Source organism: Mastomys coucha, unplaced genomic scaffold, assembly GCF_008632895.1.
Source record: "Mastomys coucha isolate ucsf_1 unplaced genomic scaffold, UCSF_Mcou_1 pScaffold5, whole genome shotgun sequence".
NCBI lineage: Eukaryota > Metazoa > Chordata > Mammalia > Rodentia > Muridae > Mastomys > Mastomys coucha.
The window spans coordinates 31,963,757-31,975,984 of NW_022196911.1; the positions used below are offsets into that span (position 1 = coordinate 31,963,757).

The 12,228-nt window shown below is 37.8% G+C and overlaps 1 protein-coding gene across 14 annotated transcripts in view; it reads right to left on the reverse strand.

Annotated features, from left to right (window-relative positions):
* The window catches only part of Tenm2 (teneurin transmembrane protein 2), a 1,239,808-nt gene that overhangs the window by 584,937 nt on the left and 642,643 nt on the right, over positions 1-12,228 (reverse strand). The window contains exon 1 of one of the 14 annotated variants that reach the window (XM_031353731.1): positions 5,226-5,249. The exons of the other annotated variants lie outside the window; for them this stretch is intronic. The gene's annotated coding sequence lies outside the window, so the exon portion shown is untranslated. Of the gene's footprint in view, positions 1-5,225; positions 5,250-12,228 lie in introns of those variants that run through there. 14 annotated transcript variants of the gene reach the window in all.

Below are 12,228 nucleotides of genomic sequence, written 5' to 3' on the forward strand. Positions count from 1 at the left end.
AGAGACACTTATAAAAAAAATAATGTCATCTGTTGGGAAATCTCGGAGGGTATTGCCTTCCTCTCACACAGGCAGGGAGCTCAACCTGATTGCATTTAGGGTTATCTTTAGCAGCTATACCCCGAATCAAAACATTCTCATGAGAACCATTGTTCTAACTAATCCACTTATTAAGCTTTTATCCAGTTTTAATAGTCTTTTATTAAAAAAAAACCTCAAAGGGGACAGCACCAGATTCTACAATTATTAGCTAGGAATGTGTGGCCTCTGACCTACAACCACTCGATTGTAAGGGAAAATTCATCTTTTCAAAGTGATCCTTTAAACTACTACGCTTAATTACAAACACCTCCCTCATCTACCCACCACCCCCCACCCCATATCAGCACCTTTCTCTCTATCCCTACAAAGTATGGATAGTGTGAAAACCACGAAGCCTATGCTTTCTCCATGTGGAGTTGGATTAATGAAAATCCACAGGTGAAGTGTGGGACTGGCTAAAAGGAGAGAGATGGATCTGCAGAGGATGGTATACAAGAAAAAAAAATGCTATGCATATTTGTGAGGAGATTTTTAACCAATCCTTTGTGCCACTGAACATGCAACTTCTTCATTTTCTTCATCTTTTTCTCCCTGCTCCTCTGCTTCCGTATTGCAGAGGGAACACAGTGTCTGGTGCATGCTAGGTAAGTAGTTTACTGCTAAGCTATAACCCAAGCATACCTGTATGTTTCCTCTGCCTTAATTTTTTTTTTTTCAAGGAGGAGGAACCCAAGCAGTCTGATTGCTTATCTTCATTCAGTTTTTGAAAAATTTGAAATTTGATTACTGTACCTTTTGAGTAAAAGCCATATTCACCCACAATTCAATAAAACATTCTAGCATTTATTTCTTACTGAAGGTTGTCTCTGCTGGATGAAACACTAGCTCAAGGAACAAGCTAATAAAATGAGACAAAAAGGTGTGCTTACACCTCCAGTCTATCAGCTGTATCACTGTAAAGGTTCTAGCTTCCCAGATGGAAACAAATTCCCCACTGCATTAGAATGCAAACACAATCTACTGGAGCAATACATAAGGCAACATTCATAGAATTCACCAGAATTCTGAGAACTACTCCTTGACCCAAGACACTTGATTCCCTGGCAGTATCCCTGTACAAATTCAGTTTTACTTTGTTTATTTTTAAATTTTGCTCTTTATTTTTAAAGGTCAAGCAAGGGAGCATACAATGATAGCGCATGCCCAGTTGAAATGCAGCCTCGTTGGCAGCTCAGTCATTTCATCTCTCTTGAGCAATTATCTCACAGATTAGGCTTGTATCACCTGAAGTTGGGGTTTCCCACATCATCCTCACTTAGGGCTCTTGGTAAGCTTTGAGGATTCATCTAAAAACAAAGAGGAGAATTCACGTACACTGGCAACTCTTTGTTTCTAAGGGATGTTCTAGGGCTCTTTGCTGGTGTTTAAGATATGGATGTTACAGGTTATATTAATGCAAATGGGGGATAACCTGTGGAGTAAAAGCATTGATCACAGGACTAACATTTCTAAAATAAACTGCTCAGTATGATCATTAGCTGATGAAACTCCCATATAGACACAGGGACATAAATGGAACCCCAAACCTTGGCAGAAAGTCAGTTCCTGTAAAACAAGGGTTTGATCATCTGCACAGGAACCTAGGTCTCTGTTTTCATAAAGGGGTCTTAGAGGAGCTAGCGGAGATTTGCTTTAACAACCCTGAACTGGTATCCTTAAGTAAACAAAGAAAAGATGCCCAGGAAGATGGGAGTGTATAAGTATTCTGCTCACATGCAGAGGTCTACAAACAGACATGAGCTTTTCAAAGGTGAGAAAGCAGAGCATATTTTCTTCAGTGGGGACTTTGTTATGAGGATTGTGGCATCAAAGGGCCAATAAAAAGACTTTCTCCTGAGATGAAAGATCAATATCTTATTTGATTTGCAGCAAGAAATAAACTTCAAAATGGAGAGATGCTTCCTGTTTTCTTTCCTAGAAAGGCTGCTGGCCATCTGAAGTTCAGAGGTAGAGACACTGAGTGGTATTGAGGCCCTGGACCTAGTTATCTGTTCCATTCAACACAAGGCGTCACCTCTGCCATTGTCATTATATTACTGCATGTGGGAAATCGTTAGTAAGAACTTCTAAAACTAGAGAGATAAATGGCTGACTGAAGAACAATGGTAGCCTGTATAGAGAGACAGACTCTCTCCCATCCATGGCACATGACAAATATTGTTTGTCTACTCCATGGCCAAGAGTTATTTTTTTTCCAACTTCTCTTCTCCTTTCCCATCCAGTCTCATTTTTCTTTATGTTAACAAGTCCCCAGAGGAGGTGGGCCCTCACTTACTTGGAGAATGACTTAGGATCTGTATAATTATCTATGGATGCCATGCACTTGCCTGATTGATGAATGTTTAATGAAACTAGAAGGAAGCAATCCCCGTGACCCAGAAGATGATGTTAGTCTCTGATGAAAGGAGAGAGATGTTCAACATAGACCCTCTGTCAGGCTTGGGCTTCCTGGTTTCGTTGCTGTCATGCCAGAGTAACATGCTTGAAGTCTGGGCTACACAAAGTGACTAAATACAGCAAGCATGGAGGAACTGAGGCAATGCTGAAGTGCTGAACCAATCTAGAACCCATCCGCCCTCCAGATGTGGACACCTAATTTTAAGCCAGCCATGCTTTAGCAGTTGGCTACTTTTGTGACTAAAGGCAGCTTGAAGGACGGATCTCTCCTCTGCCACACTTTCCTCATTCAAGTATTCTACAAAAGGTTTACAAACGGGCTATATATTCTTAGTAGCACAACACCATCATATCAGAATGTCTTAGAATATTCACTGGTAGCTGCAATGTATACGAAGGTGCAGCTCACCCAGTTTTCCTGAGACTATTTGACTGTTTTCCTGAGTTGCAGTACTTAAAAGCACCACACCCAAGAATCTCTCTTAATCTCACACAAATTCTGATAGAAAATTGAACATGAAACTATTCAATCCAAAATTGAGAAATGAACCAGATAATTCAATAGGTTTTTCTCCTTTCAGATATTTGGCTATAACAAGTATATGTAAAATTGTTATTGAATTTTTAAAATCCCTCAAATGCCCACTTTATGTTCTATGTATAACCAGACAGTTGAGAACCTACGAAAATCTGAAAAAGGAAATGTAGTACATGTTTGTATCTGGCTTTAGCTTATGAAAAGCTAATACTTTACACAGGCCATACATAAAAATCCAGGTAAACTCACTTACCTATTACATTAATATTTAAATCAGTGGATAATTTTTATTTGTAACAGTTCAATATTTTAAGACTATCAAATGCATTTAATTTCGACAATCCCCTTTAACAGGTGAGGCAATTGAGGCCTAAGAAGTTAAAAGCCTAAGTATTCGGACAACCTGTCATCAACTCTAAACAGACTGAGTGGTTTAGTATGAGCTTGAAAGTGTCACCAAGGGCACTTGACAGCTGTGTGAACTGAATAAGGAACCTGTAAACAATCATTCCCATTTCTTAGAAGTTGTACCTTACTTCTTACCCACAGATTTAAGCACAAAATAAATGTGTGCTTACAAGGGTCCCTGTTGGCACCTTTGGGTACAGATGGCTACAGTTGATAGAGGCTACCTCGGGGACTGACCATTTGGGGAGTCCCTGCACCCAACAGGATGGAAGTCCAGTTAAAGACAAATGCTACGTCCTGTATCTTTGCTGTTGAAGTTGCTTGATTTCCATGACTACCTCTCCTGACTCTGGCCCAGTGGGAACCACACAGAACATTTCAAACAATGAAATCAGGGGTTACTGAAGTGGAAGCTAGAGCAGACCCCGTCCTATATCATCAGCTTGCAGGAGACGACTGAGAAGGAGGCTGGCAAGTTTTGATCTGATTGTATTTAGAAGATAATGTCAATGAAAATTGAGTTTTGTTACTTGTGCAAAGTAAATGTCGGGGCAGACTGAGACATTTAAGAGAGAGGAGAGAGGCCACTTGGCAGGAGAAAAACATCCCATTTTATGAATATGAGAGTTGTTATGTACTGCATTACTTTAGTTTTTGATTTTTGAGTTATTTTAAGGGAATAGTAAGTAAAATAATCGACAGAATCCGATAACTAAATATCAGAATCAATTTATGCCAAGGTAGAATACATGATGTGACCTTATAGACTGTGACCTTATTCATTTGGTTGGTTCATATCTCTGTTATTCACAATGCAGGACTCCTACGTCAAGCTCACCCAAAGGTATTTCGACTGCAATTTTCTGAAAGGTTGGTGACTTACATAGTACATGTTGTTGCCCATAAAATTTTAAATAGTTCTAAGGTATACGCATCATTTTCTTCTCTCTCATTTTTTCTGTCTCTAACTCCTGATATCTAAAAAAATAAAAAAAATATGAAATGGGAACCTAGATACTTTTGGGGTGGGATTTTTTTAACCATGATGAAATGATCTATTCCCTCACCAAAATACCGGTATGAACAATAACAATAGAGACAGTTTCATTTGACTGATTGCTGTAGGTCAAGCTTATGTTAAGTAATTTTATGGTTGTTATCTCATTCATTTTTTTTTTCTTCACAGAAATCCCACGATAATTCCCAAATCACTATCCTTGTCTAAGAGGGGAAAAAAAATGCAGGTTTACAAAAGTAGAATTTGTTCAAGGTCACACAATTGGGACACAGAGATAAAGCCTGCATTGGCACACAGACAGGCTGCTTGATTTCAGAGTCTCATCCTCATAGCAAGTCACTGTATTCATTCCATCTGCAGTGTCTACTTATACAACAAGATTTATGATACTTAAAATCGTATTTTAAAAAGACTTCAGGGTTATTTAGCCCATGTCCTGACTAGTATAAGATCAATTCCATATAAAGCAGTGCCTTAAGGTTGTATAAACCAAAAATGTAATGAGAGTTCAGGAAGGCTTTCGAGAAATTCTTGGATGATAGATCTCCCCCGGTTAGGGATGCCCCCTTTGAGGACAATATTACGAAGGGCAACCATCATCATGTCACAAGCATGTCCCCTGGTACTACTATAAAAGACAAAATACTGAGTAGTATGCACTATAAGTCTTATCCCATATGACTTTTTTATGTTCTTATGATTCTTAAAATATATCTAAGTAACCTATTTCTATAATTCATCAGACTTAACCATTAGGAATACCTGAAGCTGCTATTACTTGTCCAGCTAGCAGCAAAGGTTGAAGCCATTCTTATTAGAAGCAGAGGCATTTTGTAGCTCCTTCTCTCTGTTGGAAGGAAACAACTAGACTCTGCGCAGCTCTGGATCGTGTCGCCACATATGCCTGTGAGGTGCTGCATGACCCAGGGCAGGTCCAAAGAGAGCCTTCTTTTCCTCATCAACTCTGTGAGTGACTCAAAGCCAGGGCACTTCTCCTCGGGCAAAGATTGCACTAAAATCATGTCTAGTTCAGCAAAGAGATAGGCATGGGAATTTTATTTGTCAGGTGCTGATTTCTAGAAAGAAGAAAAGAAATGCCTTCTGAACTATTCATGGCCACAGGCCTGCATTCAAGGATAGGGGGCTCAAAATTTACATAGCCAGCACATTCCAGGAACCATCAAAGCAAGAAATCAAATCAGTCTAGAGCTGGTTGTACTTTATGGGACTTGGCAGTAGCCAACACACATTCCTGTGCTAGGATGGAATTATGTATCCTTAACTGGGGCCTCACAAAACACCTATGGGTAAAATTCAGGTCACATGAGGTTATTCTCCAAAATCGCAAAACAAATGAGGAAATAGGAATTCATCAACCACATTATGCAGGAGCAACAAAAACAAGGTTAGGTAGCAGATTTCTGAAATCCAAATAGGTAATACCATATTTAAATATATATATATTTTAAAAAGAAGTAAAAAAAGTGAGCAAAGAGTAAGATATTTTCAAGAAAAGACTAGTCAGATTATAAAAAGAGCTTCTAGAAATGATATATTCTAAATAAAATTCAAGGAAGGAAAAAATAAAATCCTTGAAATAAAACTTCTATGTATATCCATTCAGCTGCAGATTAGAGCTAGAATACATGAAGACTTTATCTATAATGACGAAGAGGGAGACAAAGAGATTAAGCAAAGCAGAATTAGAACACATAGGATTTAAATGAATATTTCTTACATAATGCTAACTTTACAATGAAACAGAAAACCCTGGAATTACAGAATATGGGATAAAACTATAGCTTAAAATTTCAAACATACTAAAAAGCATAAATCTTCATGATTATACACATAAAATAAATATAAATTGTTATTTAGACACAATCAAGGCAAGCACAGACAACAGAGACTTTGAAAGTCCAGAAAGTTTAATATAGATTGCCTTCAATGGAAAGAGCATATTTCCAACAGATTCCCCAAAGTTACAAAAGAGTAAAATCAATCTTAAAACTATAAGGGCGAGTAAATGTGAACCTACAATTTTATAATTGGCCCAAACTGCCATTCACTGATGAATAATAAAAAACTTTTAGACAAATGCAAAACTGAGAGTATATCACCCACATAAATCCAGGCTAAAGGAATGTTAAGAGTAAATGTCCCAGGCCCAGATATTCTAATATAGTTTATCTGAGAAGAGGGCCATTTATATCCATCCATCCCATCCATTCCATCCATCCCATCCACCCACCCACCCACCCACCCATCAATTCATCCTTATCCATCCATATCATCTATCCATCCATCCATCTATCCATCATCTTGCCTATATCTGTCATCAGTCTAACATCTATCTATCTATCTATCTATCTATCTATCTATCTATCTATCTATCTTCCATCTATTATCTATAATGTATGTATAATCTAAAATTTTATTTAAGTATATTATATACCTAATATATTTATTTAGAGATATATATCTATAGATCTATTTGAGCAAGCTAGGGAATTTAAATGGGTAGCCAATATAGAAAATGACTCTTTTATGATAGGCCCTCTCCAGGTTTAATTTAGATACAAATACCCTCAGAAACATGTGAAAATAAAGAATCTGATACACTAGACCCTCAAGTCTGCATTACTAATATACCCCAGTTAAGCTGATGATGCTGTTCCAAGGATTAGACTCTGAGCAGCAAGTTCCCAAGAAATGGTTTGGGAAGATAACTATAACCTCATGAGAAAGAGGGAGACTCAAGAGGCAATGCTGAGTAATAAAAGTAAAAATATTTAGTAGATGCAACCAAACTGGATGTTGGAGTAGATGCTGAGTTCAGATATCCTATGATGTTTATATTATTCAACCAGGACATAGGGATAAATACCAAAATGAATGCCTTGGACTAGATGAAAAATTTTATGATTGGTTTAGATACATATTTAAAAATACCAGTGGTTCTTTTGCATCTAGAGACCCTGACATCTGTAAAGCAAACCAGGATACTTTTGAAACTAATGGTGGCACTTTTAACCACCTTAATTAACAACAAGACAAGATCATCCCAACCAAGCCAGGAGAATCTGAGCAGTTTCTTCAACAGCAGCGTGGAGAAATGGGCAGATCTGTCTTTTCCCTCAGCATTTCCAAAGCTCAGCGAACTCCTCTGCTAAATGACTTTTATACTCTGTGATTCTATGGGAATGCTCACTTGAGTGGTAACTCTAACAGGAGATTGCGATTGCTGCTTTCACCAGCCCAACACTATTTCTTCATCTCTCCCTCTTACCCATTTCCACCAATTCTAAGATTGCAAATGCTTTTCGAGTTTGACCATTCTGACTAGTCCACTCCACTGATGATACAATTATCATGTGCAGGAGAATCATACAAGTCAAGAAGAGCCATTCATTGGGAGCAAACTCTGAGACTAACCAAAACAATAAGCAATGCTTGGGGATTTCAGGCAATAAAGATTATGTGTGCTTTCAGCTGTAGGTGAGATCCATGCAACATAGACACACACACACACCCACCCACCCACCCACCCACACACACACACACACACATCTCATGAGAGAGAGTTTGCACCAGTGCCTCTCGTTAAACTTATAGCAAACTATAACCTTGAACTGTGAGGTGAAAGGAGACAATAGCTCCTAAACTACTTTCGAACTTACTTATTCATGACTATTGTTCTTATTGACTTGAGCCACTTTGAACTTGGTTTCTACTAACAAATGAAAAGAGTAATTAATAAGATGTAGAGTTTGTGAAACCACTTGACAAAATGAGCTTGGCAGGCCCTTTTCAGCTCCACTGACATCACTCAAGTAGTGCTGGCTCTACAAGAATGAGAGTCAGAATAATTTTTTCCAAGGGCTATTATTCAAATCCAAGGCTTGGAGCAGCTATGAACTTTTTAAATGCTCCCTACATATCCTAAAAATAGATTTTTAAAACCCAACTGAACTTACAATTGGGGGAAAATGGGCCAGGTGAGTACAATTCTCAATTCACATTTTAAGTTGGGAAGCTTATAAAATGCTGTTTATGATCTGATTTCAAAATATTTGAAGGGATCAGTGTGGATAATGGAAATTTCACTAAGGCACAGAGGCTAGAATTAATGGTTTTGAATTTATTTGCTTCTGATTCTTAAACTCATAACGATAAGCTATTTAAATGCGTCATTGTTAGTATTCCAGAGAGAGCCACAACAATAAATAAGGTCCATGTTCCTCAGCTCAAGGTGCCCTAATGACATCTTAGGGAAAATATCTATTATTTTGCATTTCATCTGAATGCTTGACTTAAGGTTCTAAAATTCCATATTCAACACATTGCAGTACACTGATTTAAAATATAATTTGTTATTTTTATCACCTATGAAGTTTTTCATATATTTTGAAAATAAAATAAAAATATGCTCTAGCAGATGTGTCCCAAGCATGCGACTGTTTTGAACATAGTAAAAGACCTAAAATTCTTGCTGGTTAAGTGCTAGATGAACAGATAGGACAGAAAAAGATACAATACAGACTTACATATACATATGTATATATATTTGCGTATATTTCACTTATTAGAGGATATAAAATGTCTAGTAAAAGCAGGGGATACAGTTATTAAGAGTTGTTACTTGTTCCTTATGTCAGAGTTTTTAGAAAATATTTCATATTGTTTATAAAAATAGAGTTTCTATTGTGACTTATCAGATTATTTAAACAAAATCTACAAACAAGTTTACAAAAGACAATGCTATCAGACAGCATTTCTTCCAGTGCTTCTGGCAGGCTTTAACATGTCAGTGTGCCTCAGAGAATAATCATGAAAGAAAATAGGGGTTACTTTAGTCAGTATAATGTTTGCTATGCAAACTTGAGAACCTGAGTCCAACCCTAGCATCCACATATAGGCAGTGGCTCTGATTTGTAATTCAAATGCTAACAAGGCCGGTCCTAGGGATTCCCTGACTAGCTAGTCTAACCTAATCAGCAAGCCTCAGGGGTCCTAGTGAAAGACTCTGACTCAAACCAAACCAAACCAAACCAAACCAAACCAAACCAAACTAAACCAAACCAAACCAAACCAAAGTTGACAGTTGACCGTTTTTGAGGAATAATTTCTGAGGATGACCCCTGGTGTCTATATGAACACACAGGACACACATTCATTAACACACACACACACACACACACACACACACACACACACACACACACACACAGCCAAGAAAGGTGATTAGTGAGGATGAGGTTTTAAAAATAATTTTTTTCATCTGACAACAAAACCAAATTTAATTTTTGTGTGATATTATTCTTTAGAACTCACTTGGAAAAATCTTCCCAGGCTCTCACTGTCAATCCCTAGAAAAGACTTGGTTAATGCTCTTTCCTTTGAGAAAGGTGGCAAAGCCAAAGGAAATGTACAAGGCAGTGTACTGTAATTTATTGTTATTATTGGATTGATTGTTATCTATCTCAGGTATATTCATACAAAATGTAATTGATTTGTGTGTGTGATGTGTGTACATGTTCGTGTGGGTTCGGTTGGTATGTGCACATGTGTGCATTTGCTTGTGGAAGTTAGGAGTCAATACTGAGTGTCCTCCTTGATAGGTCTCCAACTTTTGTCTGAGAGAAGGTGTTTTTCCTGAACTTGAGTCTTACTAAGTGGGTAGACCAGTTGGTCAATGAGCTCTAGCAAGCCACCTGCCTCTGCTCCCACAGCACTGGGGTTAGAGACATGTGCAGCCACACCCAGCTTTTCAAGTATGAGCTGGGTATCAAATTCAGGTCTTCCTGCTTCTCCAGTAGACACTTTACCCACTGAGCCATCTACCTGGCTCAGAAATGTATCTTCTGAAAATGATAATGTAAATAACCTCTGGGCATTAATATTCAATTTAATAACTTGAGTGAAAGTGATGACATTTCATTTTTTTTTTTAAATTTATCATGGCAAAAATCCCAAGGATGAGAGCACATGTATTACTTTGCATAGGTAAAGGATCCCAACATGCACCTACAAGGAAGTCACACTGAACTCCACAAAAGGACATTTCCCTGGGACACAGCAAAATAAAGAGCTTAGAGGAGCTGAAAGAATTACCCAGCTTGCAGAACTGATCTACATATTCGTCAAAGGATCATGCTGTGGTTGCACAGAATATGTGAAAGAGAAAACTACACACATCGTGTATCACTTAAAAAAATTGGACCCAATAAAAAAGGCTAGGATTGCAAAATTCAGATGCAATACTAGATTTCCTAGTATCAATACCACGTGGATAAATGGGTAAAGGAGAGTATTGAGTGTTTCATTTGCTTCTTGTATTCAACCACATTTTGGGTTATTCCTTATTGATTTATGATTTTATTAAAGCCTCAGGGATATGTTTCCCTGCATAGTTCTAGCTGAGGATTGAGTGTGTAGCTGATATTTTATATAAAAAAAAAAAACACGTGGGATGCTCTCTTGCAAAGCTTCACCCTCCTTTGAAGCAATACTTATAATAGGAGTTCAATACAACAGCAAATAAGCACCATTTGTTTTCCTCTTTATCTTATCTTCATTCCACGAGAATTTAAATGCAAATGTGAAATAGAATGAACAGCAACAAATGCATCTACTGCTCCAAAATATAATCATTGCAATCTATAAAGCATAACAGGCTCTCTTGTGCTGTCTGCTTACTGTCACAGTATTTTGTGGTTGGAAATAACGGTCTGTGGATGTTATTTTGCGATGAGATTTGAATAGGAACACTCTGAGGGATCATCCTCGTGTTTATGTGAAAGAAGTGCAATGTTTGCCTGTGCATGTATGGAATAGCTTTCTTCCTTATTTAACTTATTTTCACAAAACAATTAAGGGAAATGTATTTTTAGCATCAATAATTAAAACCAGGGAACTCAGAGGGAGGGTGGATGCCCTCAGCAATATCTGTTCAGAGCTTTCTCTCTTCACTACCAGCAATATGCTGTTATTCAGACTCTAATCCACTCCCTGTTGTTTTCCTGTTCTTACTATCTGCCTCTTGCTCTTACCAGAACACAGACCATCTCAAACATCAGGCTTTCTACTCTTGAGAAATTGGTCCATAGCCTAGCTGGCCTAACTCAACCAGTTGTAATTTCCAGCACCTAATACATGGTTCAAATGGGGTGCAGACCACATTCCTAACTAGTGGCTTCCGAATTCCACATTGCTGTGGTCTGAACTTTCCATGTACAAATGCATGGGCTAAAACCCAGTCATCAATGAGATGATATTAAGAAAGGAGCCTTTAGGAGGCAATTAGTTCATGTGGGTTGGGCCCTTGTGAATGGGACAAGGCCTTTTATGAAGAGTCTTTGCTTCTTTTTCCTAAAACTAGGTTACAACAAGAGGGCCCATAAAAATACCAAGATCTGATGTATTTGTTAGACACAATGTATGGCATCTTTATCTTCAATTGCCCTCTGTAACTAACTCTTTCTAACTATGAGATATACATTTTTGTTTTTTTACAAATCATTTGGCCTCAGATTTATTACAGAAGCATGAATGGACTATGTTAAGCTGCATGAAATTACAATGGGGGGCAGTTTGTTTATTGAAGACCTGTAGACTTCAATAAATGCAGAGATTTAGGTTCAGCATGTCTGCAAGTGGGTACAGATGTTTGGATGTGTATCTTAGACATTAGAAACGCACACAATGTTATGGACGTCTCAGTCAGGGACTGAAACACTGAGATCAATGGGACAAATGGCTGACT